General features: G+C 37.3%; 2 long non-coding RNA genes across 3 annotated transcripts; one reads left to right on the top strand and one right to left on the bottom strand.

The window, feature by feature from the left end:
- Positions 1-424: 424 nt before the first annotated feature.
- LOC116215666 lies at positions 425-1,291 on the bottom strand. Its single transcript, XR_004158514.1, has 3 exons — positions 1,184-1,291; positions 1,014-1,048; positions 425-460 (listed from the first exon to the last, which is right to left on the bottom strand). It is a non-coding gene; the product is annotated as an uncharacterized LOC116215666 (long non-coding RNA).
- Positions 1,292-5,882: 4,591 nt separating this feature from the next.
- On the top strand, positions 5,883-12,152 carry LOC116215665. 2 transcript variants are annotated; one of them, XR_004158512.1, is made up of 8 exons: positions 5,883-5,999; positions 7,228-7,332; positions 7,433-7,514; positions 7,664-7,698; positions 8,213-10,483; positions 10,769-10,818; positions 10,952-11,108; positions 11,643-12,152. It is a non-coding gene; the product is annotated as an uncharacterized LOC116215665 (long non-coding RNA). The 2 variants fall into 2 exon arrangements; XR_004158513.1 differs by lacking the exon at positions 5,883-5,999 and adding an exon at positions 6,071-6,521.
- Positions 12,153-13,308: the final 1,156 nt, after the last annotated feature.

Below are 13,308 nucleotides of genomic sequence, written 5' to 3'. Positions count from 1 at the left end.
ATTTGATCAGAAGACGCAATAATAGCTTCTGATGTGTCCCTGCCACTATTAAGGTTGCCTTGAAGATCTCCTTGATGGGAAGATAACGGTGAAATTTCAGCTGACCCACCATTCAAGGGAAGTTTCTTCCCCTGTTTCCCCCTTTTTTCTTGCTTTCTTGCTGGTACATGTCCTTATTGTTCCATCCGCCTTGCTGTCAGGAAGCACACTAGAATCAGGGATTGCCCCGTTACGAGGTTGACTTCATACACGGGACCCACTAGAGCTTCGGTCTGTCAATTGGCTGCCATTTGGATCCATCATAACATGCGTTTAAAACAACCAGCTAGATAATGCAATCCAGGAATTCACCTGAGAGCGACGAGTTAGGGGATTTGTGTTATCCGGACATTGCACTTGTACAGCAAGAATTTTCCAGTTTCCGTCAGACTCGAGAGTAAGGAAAGTCAGAAGGGCACACCTGCCAATTTACAAAATAGTAAATCTCATTTCATCTTGTTGGAATGTTGCGGAAGCAATAAATTCTGGATAATATATTAAGAAAAAGGAAAATAAATAAAAGCAAGTACGATGGACCAAATACTAGTCACAACTCATACAAGTTAACAGCTCAAAAGAGAAGATTCCTAGCAGCATTCAGATGCGTCTATTATTCTATAAGATGAGTTAGAGGCTCATTGGTCTTCACTTTAACAGCAATAGGCAAGAACCAAGCTTTCAAGTTTCAACCACAAAGATTGTGTTTTGTTCACGACTGACAGATGAAAAGTAATTAATTTCGAAAGGAAAGGATTAATAGAATCGAATGCTCATTCCAAGCAAAAGATACACAGCCAAAAGGTATAATTTGGGCCATGAAAATTCAGATTTAGAATATCGATAAATTGGTAATAAATCCTGAGGGAGCAAGACCTACTATAACCAAATTCGGCAAATATTATGATCCTATCAAAATTGATTATTCACATTACTAAATCGAGTGGACATTTGCTCAAGAAATCTAACTGATGTACCTGTTATGCCAAATGACTGGAGACCCCGAACAATCCTGCAGAAAGAATGAAGAATTATAAACAAGTCCAATAAAGTATCATACCAAGCAACAGATAGTTCTCTGTGTGTGCGTGTGTTTTTTATAAATTATATGAGCAACAGCAGGTGAAATCAATTCACAGGGTTCTACCTCTGAGGTTGCGGTGTTCTGCTGTTCTGAAGATTTCAGGGGCAATGAAGCCTTTCCTCTTTCTGAAATCCCCGAAATGTCACTTTGGGTCCTTGAAAGGGTGGCAGGCATCTTTTCTCAAACCTGGCCAAAAAATCAGTTGAAAGCAGTTAGACACTGCTCAAGAAATATATATGTGTGTGTGTGTGTGTACATATTCATGGCCAATCTCAGCTTGTCTTCATAATCTGCAAAGGCCTTAGGGGAACACTTGCAATTGAAATCTCTGGCTCTGCAACTTCAGAAATGAAGATAAAAGAAGTAAACGGGATCCGGCTTTATGTTCCTTAAGATTCACAGTCAACAATACGCTCAGAAACATTCTTTCATATGTGACTCATAGATTAGACACGACACGATCGATGCTAAACCTACTAAGGACCACCAAGGTCACGATTAGGTAGAGAATACGAGCTTCACTGTGCCGGTTTCTGCATGCTCCTTCAACGAGCCTCATACTGGATGACTGCAGCGAGCCAAACAAAAATGTATAGATATTAGACAAGATATTAGAACGATAATTTGGAGCACATATATAGAGAGAGAGACATCACTGGGGAAAAAAAAAAACCACGATTGATTATTTGCTTCACAGCTAGACAGATGAAGTATTGTTCGTTTAAATATACAGAAATGTACGCATTCGGCATATTTCTTCCGTATTTGACTCGTGCACTCGACTTTACATTACGTTGAACTAATAAATCGTCTAGTCTATCACGTAAATTTCCGTCATCAACAGCAAAGCTAATCTTCTGAAAATGAATTTTAGCAAGAGATTTATATATATGTGAAAAATTCAAACATTAATATAATAATGTGGATATTATGACTTGTGGTGAAACTTCCTAAGCTACATATATGTATATCAGTAGTAGAATTGGGACAAAATGGTACAATAAATATCTATTTCTATGTATTATAACTTAACTAGGTATGCAAGGACGGGTCAGGATTTTTATTCAGCGAGGACAAAAATAAGACTTGACGATAAATAGTGCAAAAATAGGTTTTTCAACAGGGATAAAATATTAATTTTACATGAATAAAATCTTGAATGATTATATTTTTTGGGGAAATTTAAAAGAAAAAACTCAAATTTCAAGGGAGCAATTACTGCCCTGGAGCCTTATGTGGCCCCGTCACTGCAGGAATGAATACTGGATTCCTTTACAAAGCTTTTGTTATTTGCAGTTATATAGTACTCTTCATTGTGCATCATCCCTCATTCTCGGAATAATCTCAATATCGGTCTGATCATAATCTCGAGCTAGGGATAAGCTTGGTACTATGACTACGTTGAGGGGGCCCAACAGATTCAATTCACCGCCACCTCCACGTCTACCGCAGCTAGATTCACCTGTCACGACACCATCTTCGACTCCCTCTTTCCCCAGATGTTACGAGTACAGTTCCGTGATGATCAGAGTTGTCTCCAGCACCCTGAACTTCAAGACAGTTCGATATTATATAATTAACAATGGACTTGAAAAGGTACATTATTCAGTTGATTAAACGGTCATTGAGGTCTCGAGTTTGAATCTTGTAAATGAACAAAATCCACAATCGGATAACTTTATCCCTTAGTGAACCGATCCAGCTCGACTGGGTTAATCAGGGCCAATTGGCCTTTCAGATACCAAATTACACACCAAAAGCTAACAAAATTCATTCCATGCTAAATAATTTCACAAATAAGAGAATGTCTCTTAACTTGTGTCTCCCCGAGAAACGTAAAACAACAAATGGCAAATTAATTTTCAAATTATTCCTCTACCTTTTATTTCCTTTTCAATCGGTAACAAGGGAGGTCCATGTCCCTAGTATAAAGAAATAGAAAACGTAATATCTACTAGAGAAAGTCATGCGTGCAACGGTTATATATAATGGAAGCAAAATCACAAAACACTAAAAAAATTTATTTTTATAATATTTTTAAAAACTAATAGAAATTGGGATGCCAAAATATTATCAATATAAGCCTCTAATAGTCACGAACTGATTTATAGTCACAAATTTGTATAAATAATAGCCACGATTTTTTTGTAAATAGTATTTACTGTACAATGTAAATTTGACGATATTTTTGTGGATATAAACATAAGGTTCCTTGTGGTTTATTGCCAAATTGTGCATGGGATATAATTGTTGTGTTATGGTAAAAAGTTGTACAAAGAACCAGAAACTTGAGGGGCCATTTTGGTAACTTTAAAACTTTAGAGTAGGAATGAGATTCTCGTGCAGAGGAAGGGGTCCCACGTCGTATGATTATGTCATCTACGTCGTATAATTTCTCATTTTTTTAGAAAAATATATTTAGAAAAAGAGAAGAAAAGTGAGAAAGAAAAATTGAAAAGATTTTTTTTCAAAGTATAATATAAAAGACACGATTCTATTTTATATATATACGCGCACTAAACTGTATACATGCACGTATTGCGCGACAACTGTAATGGTTTTCTTTAATACATTCATGGATGGATTGATTTGAAAGAGGAAAAATTTTAGTGGTTAGAAAAATAAAAAGAAATAACTTAAGGTAAAATTTGAATAAATAAATAAAATTATGTGGTAGAACATGGGATTGGAAGGTCAAGGGAGGAGAGAGTAAAATAAGGAGAGATTGACATGTGGATAGAAAGAGATGTAGGAATAGTAAAATAAGGAAATATTGACAAGTTGATAGAAAGAGATGTCGTCATTCTACTCATATCTTTTATTTAAATTATATTATATTTTAGACTAAAATTAAAGGTTACATTCAAATTTTCAACTACTCTATAAAAAAGCGAAAGTTTTAATCATAATATTCATCTTTTAAAAATATTTTAGTATATATTTGAATAGAATAAATTTATCAACAAAACTGTGCATCGCACGCAAAATAGGCTAGCATATGTTTGATTAGTAAATATCTAATGTTTATTGGCCTTCTTAATTAAATAAATTTTACTTTTTGAAAAAGAGAGTATTGTGCTGTAAATACACGTCTTTGCCTTTGAACTAAGAAGCTCTAAATTTGATTCGTATTAGTAGAATTTTCCATGCCTCCTTTATTTTTCATTTATCATTCCGTTTAGGACACTAAGTATAATCGTCCCAATAGGAGAAAAAATAATTTTTATATTATATTATAAGTTGTAAAGAAGAGATCAAGGGGTGCTTTTTCAGGGACTAATGTGTGGAGAACCCTCACCAACTTTCGAACGCAACTCCAAACGGGAAGACAATTGGGTTGACCATCACGGGGTCGTGTCTCTTACCTGCTTTAATAATGATGATTAGGGTTAACATTAATAATTGCCAGGTAATTAATAAATGTCGGGCCATGTTCAATGTTATTAAACACTTACTTTGAATATATCACGTTTCTTTAACTTATCCTCATGATGGTAATGGACTATTAATTCGAGACACAACGTTAGGAGAGACAAAAATAACATTGATCATTAACTAACGAGTGTTGATATATATATTTTTTGATAATCAACCTAATCATATTTCTCCTAATTTAAAAATTCACCCACAATATGGAATTGGTTATAATTTACGCATTTAAGGACACTTTAATATTTATATGTGAGTGTCAAGAGGGTGCACAATTTAGGAGAATCTAGCATACATTCGTTAACTTTATCCCTGATAAGTGATAACTGCTGCCCGGATCTGACAATTAAACAAAAGTTTTCGATTGTATAAGCGGTTCCATCTATTGTATGTTGTATTAATTTACATGCTTGATGTTTAAACCATATATATTTATTTTGCTTGAAAATGTCTTACATTATTAAATATATATATATATATATATACTTCTTTTTACCATTATATAATATGCCATCGATGTGCGGCTGGTTCACTTTCTGTGTCTTGACATCAAGTCCCTAGCCTACAAATTTTAATACTAGAAGGCGAGCAATATTAACTTGATATCGATTGAATCATAGATTATGACGGTATGTGGATAATTAGAAGTATTCATGGGCCACCAAGGGTGCCGGATTGCCCATAATTTCATTGGGGGCATACGCTGGCCTTTTGCTAATTAATCGGCCATGTTGTGCCATTAGGTAATTATGTTGTTTGTGATACAGTATAAGATCAAATTTCTATGGCATGTTAAGAATTACTTTTTTTTTAATGAACAATTATAATGTTCATGGACACGTAAGACTACTAGCAATCTAATTGGGTAGATAGAGGAAACGTCTTTCCTAATTAACATCATGATTTATGGGACTAAGCTATAATTAAATTATATTACGATATATATAAGTTTCCTAATTAACATGCTATTCAGATTTTCCATTGTATAATTTTGTCAATCCAAAAAGGAAAAGAAGGAATTTGAATCATAATTAATAATTTTGAAGGTACTTACAATCATCGTACATAGAATATTCAATCGATTTCTATAACAATCAATATTTTCTCTCTCGGGGTCCATTTCACAAGCCCATGGACATAGAAAAATTTATATCCAAGTAAATGTCTGGAGGCGTTACCAAGAGCTATACGTGTGTAAGAATGGTTTCAAATCCATGACATCATAAATTACTCACGACTGTACGGATATTTTTCTCGCTGCGATGTGGGTGTTTTCTCTAGTATACATTTAACCGAAGTAGAGACTTTCATTTTTATTGCTAACTTCTTATAAGGAAAATAATAATAATAATAATAAAGGAGTTGCATCAATGGAATTGGGTTCATTTAGCATGGAGCAAACTGATGAGAGACCACTTCCCGTTATTGGTTTGAATGCTTTGAATTGATGGTTAGTTCCCTTTCTCTCTGTCCTTCGATTCGCTGCAGAATCTAAGTGGGGTGGGGGGGTGTTTCTTGCAGAAAGTGGGTCTCTTTTGTTGATTGTGGGTCGTTTCACGGGATTTTTGTCCCGTGTTTGTCGGGGATGATACGTGGTGTGTCTGTGCTTGTCGGCCTGATTTCTTGCTCAATACGGGGATTTGATGGGGAATCTGAATTTGGGGTAATTAGAGAATTTACGGGACAATATCCCCTCTGGGTCCTCGTGCTGATGATCTTGAGCCTCACGGCTAAATTTGAGGAAGCTATCTTTTTGGCGATGGTGCACAGCTAAATATAGCACCCACCGGCACCATCTAAATGCATTTCCCTTCCTCGTTCTCTCTCTCTCTCTCTCTCTCTCTCTCTCTCTCTCTCTCTGACATTCTTAAAGTTAGTCAACAGTTTTTCTTTGGGTCAAATGGAGCGTAAGGAGAGAATTTAGCAAGCAGGAGATCTGTGTGTGTCCACAGAGGTGGAGATATTGATTGAGGTGAGAGTTGCAATCCCAATTTATAGCCTTGTCTTGACTGGTTGGTAGAAATTTGGTTTCTTGGAGATATATGGTGCTGAAACCCATTTGACTCTTTTTAAGTAAAGAGCAAATCCCCACAATGGGTGCAGTTCTTGCATGGTCAGTACGTGACTGGGTACCCTCATTCCTTTCTGGGTGTTCTGTCCTAATAGTTTTTTTTTTTGCAACACAAAGTACAAAGTCACATCAATCTTGCAGGAGTTGTAGGGCTTCAACAATTAATAGCATAATAATTCTTTTTCTTTTCCTTTTCCTTTAATAAAAGGTAGGTAGTTATCTCCAACTATAGCAAATAATGTATTAATATATGCCGACAAAAACGTATTAGCTGCATAGTCTTTCATTTGATATCTCCTTGTAATTAGATTAAATTTTCTGCACTGTCCTACAAGCTGTCTTTTACAATGTCATTTGAGTGCAAAAGCTTCGGTAATGCTGCTGTCGGGATTATCTTGTGGTATGGGAAAATTGAGTTTGCAATTTTAGGAGCAATCATCGACCATATTGCCTTTTTATACTAGAGATTTTGCACTTATTGCTTGAGAATTAAGGTAATATGCTGGTACTTGACTTGGAAGAGCCTCCAGTGCTGTTTGATAATTAATTCATACCATTACCAGCATATTATTGTTTCACTGATGTTGCCCTTGAACTAATTCTGCAGTGTATAACTGTGTCTTTTAAAATCGACGCCTCCGAAGACAATTGCTACCATAGTTTGTACTACAGAAGTACAAACTCTCATCAGTGAACTACTTCTCTCCTTTTGGTACCTTTTCTCTTGATGTGAAATTCTCTCAGATAAATGTATACTCAGACCGTTTCTCGAGCAGTGTCTAACTGCTTTCAACTGATTTTTTGACCCAAAGTGACATTTCGGAGATTTCAGAAAGAGGAAAGGCTTCATTGCCCCTGAAATCTTTAGAACAGCAGAACACCGCAACCTCAGAGGTAGAACCCTGTGAATCGATTTCACCTACTGTTGCTCATATAATTTATAAAAAACACACGCACACACACACACACACACACAGAGAACTATCTGTTGCTTGGTATGATACTTTATTGGACTTGTTTATAATTCTTCATTCTTTCTGCAGGATTGTTCGGGGTCTCCAGTCATTTGGCATAACAGGTACATCAGTTAGATTTCTTGAGCAAATGTCCACTCGATTTAGTAATGTGAATAATCAATTTTGATAGGATCATAATATTTGCCGAATTTGGTTATAGTAGGTCTTGCTCCCTCAGGATTTATTACCAATTTATCGATTTTCTAAATCTGGATTTTCATGGCCCAAATTATGCCTTTTGGCTGTGCATCTTTTGCTTGGAATGAGTATTCGATTCTATTAATCCTTTCCTTTCGAAATTAATTACTTTTCATCTCTCAGTCGTGAACAAAACACAACCTCTGTTGTTGAAACTTGAAAGCTTGGTTCTTGCCTATTGCAGTTAAAGTGAAGACCAATGAACCTCTAACTCATCTTCTCTTTTGAGCTGTTAACTTGTATGAGTTGTGACTAGTATTTGGTCCATCGTATTTGCTTTTATTTATTTTCTTTTTTCTTAATATATTATCCAGAATTTATTGCTTCCACAACATTCCAACAAGATGAAATGAGATTTACTATATTGTAAATTGGCAGGTGTGCCCTTCTGACTTTCCTTACTCTCGAGTCTGATGGAAACTGGAAAATTCTTGCTGTACCAGTGCAATGTCCGGATAACACAAATCCTCTAACTCGTCACTCTCGGGTGAATTCCTGGATTTCATGATGGATCCAAATGGCAGCCAACTGACAGACCTTGTTTTATATTCATCAGTACACAGGCCGAAGCTCTAGTGGGTCCCGTGTACACAGGCCGAAGTCAACCTCGTAATAGGGCAATCCCTGATTCTAGTGTGCCTCCTGACAGCAAGGCAGATGGAACAATAAGGACATGTACCAGCAAGAAAGCAAGAAAAAAGGGGGAAACAGGGGGAGAAACTTCCCTTGAATGGCGGGTCAGCTGAAATTTCACCGTTATCTTCCCATCAAGGAGATCTTCAAGGCAACCTTAATAGTGGCAGGGACACATCAGAAGCTATTATTGCGTCTTCTGATCAAATTGTTCCTGAAAAGTTTCCTGTTTCTGATCCTGAGAATCCGCTCAAAACTAAGGAATCACGACGCCCAGGCAGTCCAAGTTCGAATGGCTCCTCAGAGTTGGATATAGCTTTGGTCAGTTCAGTGAATTCAAATCCTTGCCAAACGGTATTGAATGATGTGATTGATTTAGCCGATCAACACGAGGAAACAGCGAGGAGTAATAATAAGAATGTTGCCAAGAAAAACAACCGAGTCAGAACAGTTGTCAACATTCCAAGTGCCTCTAGATCGGGCAGCTTTGGGAATTCACGTTTCCATAATACAGGCAAGGAAAAAGTCATCCTGTGTGGCAGAAGGTTCAGAGGAAAGTTGGGAGCCAACGCGATTCGTCAAAGGTAAATCACAATTATGTGGAGACAAATGAAGCACCTAGAGATGAATATAAGAAGCATAGACCAGCTAAGGATTCAGGGAAGGGAAAGAGGAAGCACTGTCCAAATTCCAAACAGGAGAGCAACCGCTATACGAGGAAGGGGTCTTCTATTGACAAGTCTGAGCTCAGAAGCTCGAACAAGTCTGCTCACTCAAACATTTCAAGTGTTTCAGAAGTCGCCTCTCCAAGTGGTAGTCGCAGGGATCAGCTGAGGACTGGTGAAGCTGAGTGCTTGAATCCTGAAGCAGTTGAAGATTCCTGTGTTTGCCATGATGGTTTGCAGCTCAATGGAGACAACGGTAGTTCTACTGCAAACTCAGACTTATAACGCATGGAAGACTTGGACAGCTCACTAGGAGAATCTCGGGTGGATCAGAACATTATGATTTCTCCTGTATGCACTCCTCACCTTCTAGCTAATGGAGTCGACCAATCAGGTAAAGAAGATGTCCTCTCTGAGTCTTGCGGGCAAAAGAGCACTGCTGGGTCTGTTACACGGAAATGGGTACCCGTCGGGACAAAAGCTCTAGCTGCAACTGGCCTAACTGGTAAATCATGCATCTCTGTTGAGAATGGTCAGGCGGAAGCTCGTCAAGAACAAACTCCTGATGTAGATTCCGAAAGTACTATTACTTTATCAATCTCTGAAGTTGAAAATAACTGTTCTCCTTCTGAGGAGGAAGGACAAACTGAATCAACAGAGAATAGCAATTCTGGTGTACCTGAGGAGCAGAATCACAGAGTAGCCTCTGATAGTTCCGTGATTAGTGAATTTAAAAGTCAGTTTGAAACTGATTTAGACAGGCTAGCGAGGGCAATAGGTAATGCCCACAGAGCACAATTAGCGTCAGAAGCTGTTCACATGGCGACTGGTGGTCCCATTGCCGAGTTCGAAAGACTTCTTCATTTATCTTCTCCAGTGGTTTCTCTCTCACATTCTATCGCAACTAAGATGTGCTCGAGGAACCATTTGACTTCGACCATGGGCATACATGAGACACCTGATATCCCTTTGGGATGCCTGTGGCAGTGGTACTAGAAGCATGGAAGCTTTGGTCTGGAAGTTCGGGGGAAGGATTATAACAACTCAAAGAGATTAGGAATTGATCGGTTCTCATTCAGGGCTTACTTTGTTCCATATTTATCATCGGTTCAGCTGTTCAGAGGTGGTAAGTGGCAGATGAGGAAGAGTTCATTGGTGATCCCGATAATCTCAAAACATATGAGAACTCAACTGTTGGAAACTTGCCGATATTTCCTCTCCTAGTACCTCGGGCTAGCAAAGATGACATCGCTTCTCAGACCGTCGAGAGTGCAGAGTCTCATGAATCTGAGCTGATCTTTGAATACTTTGAGTTAGAGCCACCACAGCAGAGGCAGCCGTTGTATGAGAAGTAAGTTTATAGCTTTTCATGGAAGCTTAGCCAAAGGGGAAAGGGAAAGAAAAATACATCCTGCAGATGTTCAGACATTTCATTTGAATATTTTCACAGCTAAGGCAGAGCATTTGCATTTTCATTTCAATCTCTATGGGTTATTGTCTTTAGTTTACTCCATTTTTGTCATGAAATCATCAAAACATCGCCACTAATAGAGGTCCTTTAATGAAAAGTTGGTTACTGAAATGATCATAGTATTTAATATTTTCTAAATTTTTACTTCTGGTTCTACCATGTCAGGATTCAGGAGCTCGTTAGAGGTGATGGGCCTTCGCGGGACAAAGCTTATGGTGACCCTTCCGAACTCTATAAATCTTCAGGATCTATAGGATATCTTAATCTTAAGAGCACAGTTAAACGAATATTTTTAAATTCTTTTTCCAAGCGATGCTGAATTTCTTCTCCACCTGCGAAATGTTTCAGGTACTCGGTGGCATGGTATCCAATTTATAGAATACCTGATGGAGACTTCCGTGCAGCATTTTTGACTTACCATTCTCTTGGCCATTTTGTTCGTAGAGATGGTTTAGACAATTGTGTCGCGTCTCCAGTGGTTGGGCTTCAGAGTTACAATGCTCAGGTATCCATGATCTAAACTTCTTTCTTTCTCTTTTATAATTATCGGGAATGCTCGTATTGTTCCGTTTGAGGAGAGCTGCTTTAGAAATCTATTCCAGATCGATTTAATAAGTGGTTGGTTTTACTTCAGAAGATGTGTTCTATGATGAAAATATGAACTATTTTTCTGCAAATTTTGATGTGAAAGAGGAATTTAAACAAGTTTTCTTGTGAGATAGAAGACTAGAGACTGTCTCTACAACGACTTCTGCTTGGCACCAGGCAGCATCCTTGTTCTTCAGTCGCCAGTAAATAGGAAAATGGTTTTTATGAAGAAATCCAAAGAAGATGAATTCTCATGAATAATCAAGCGGAATTACATAGAGTATTGAAATTATGAATGGGATAGCGAGCATAGTTCCTGGAAAACCGAAACATAGAATAAAATTAGTTTCCCCGACTTTTATTTCCAGAGAAGTGAATCTCGAAAGCAGCACTAGTGTTTGTCTTCTCTGACTCGAAATTTCTTTCTGTGCAAAATGAATGCTGGTTCCAGTTAAGGCCTCCCCTGATGAGCCAAAAGTCACAAATCCCGAGTTTAGACCCATCGAAGATCCTAACAGAGCGACTCAGGACCCTGGAGGAGGCGGCTTCCTTGATGTCTAGAACTGCAGTGAGCAAAGGGAATGGCCTGATCTCTGTAAATAATCACCCCGATTTTGAGTTCTTCCTCTCCAGGCAAGATCCCGAGTCCCTAGACTTGCACCCCCAACTCCCAGAAGAAAGCAGTCGTTTATAATTCATAAACAAGGATTTGATAGTCAGTTTCCTAACCTCAGGCAGGATTAGGAATGGATGTAAATAACACCAAAATCACAGTAAGCCACCTCTTAGTTTTTCCTTTCCGGGTTTTCCTTGTTTCTCTCTGGACACAAACAAGATTATATAGACTATAGAGGTTTGTATGCTTTTCTTCAGAATATTTTGTGCATGCTTAGATTCGAACTCGCGCTTTGTGCAATATTTGCTAAATAAAATGGTTACCGAATCTTCAGTTTTCTTTTCATGTTATGTCGACCCGGTTGTTATAGATTGTAATTTCTAACAGGTGCATGAGCTTCTAGTGTAACTCCTGACCAGCTCGTAAGCATCGGTCATGCGATAACACTCGTGACAGGTGCATGTAATTGATCAACTCAGGTGAAAACGACTTCTGCACATGACAATGCGTGAGATAGGGATGAATCAGGCTGGTGGGCATGACATGCCTCCCGAAGGACTGGAGGACGGCACATGATAGGATACATATACAATCCACTGAAAACCATCGGACGTAAAGCACGCCTTATTATATAAAGTGAACGTGTTTTTCTTCGAGAACAGAGCCTGTTTACGCACGAATGTCATTGCGGATCCGAATTTGCAAGTGAAATTCCTGAAATCACCCTTTAAAAACTGTTCTATTCAGCCAGTTGGCAATGGCTGGGCAAGTACTAAATACACATTATCTTTTCTTTTTCTTTTTTTGGGTGAACAAGTCCAGATTATCTTAATATAATGTTTGGTAACAAAGTTAAATTTGATTTAGTTTGGTTTGAAGAGATAAAGACAAACGTAGTTAGGAAAAATATGTGATAGAATTTGAAAAAGAAGATAAAATAGTAATAATTGTGTTGTTGATTGAGAAACAAATGTTGAAATTGAGGAAAAGTGTTGAATAGTTGGAAAAATTTAGTATTAAAAAATTAATTGTAATAATTTATAAGAAAAATATGAGAAAATTTAAAGAAAAAAATTAAAAAAAAAGTAATGATTGTGTTGTTAAATCGAGGAAAAAAGTAAACTTAAGTAAAGTTTTTTTTTTAAACAAATCTAAATATCACATGAATAAAACAAGAGAAAAATGAATATGAATGAATAAATAAATAAATAAAAATATGCATGGGCTACTCATGAATTCTTTGATACCGTTTCAAAAGCTATGTCCACTTGTACCATACAAATTTGCCATATCCATAAATTTTGAACCACTAGATGGTAAAATTGTTAAAGGACATTAATAGACGCAAGGGAGAGGAAATTAAAGGAATTTAATTTTTAAAATTAGTTTTGCCATTTTAGAAGAAAGGAAAAGCCCTATATTATTTCTTCATTTCTATTTTCTGATTATTACTCTTTTCTAGGCAATTTGTGGCAATTTTATTCTCATGCCAATAGTAGAT

The sequence above is a fragment of the Punica granatum genome, chromosome 7 (assembly GCF_007655135.1).
Source record: "Punica granatum isolate Tunisia-2019 chromosome 7, ASM765513v2, whole genome shotgun sequence".
NCBI classification, from domain to species: Eukaryota; Viridiplantae; Streptophyta; class Magnoliopsida; order Myrtales; family Lythraceae; genus Punica; species Punica granatum.
Note: the sequence above shows the minus strand (reverse complement) of the source record. Positions and strands in the feature narration are given on the sequence as shown.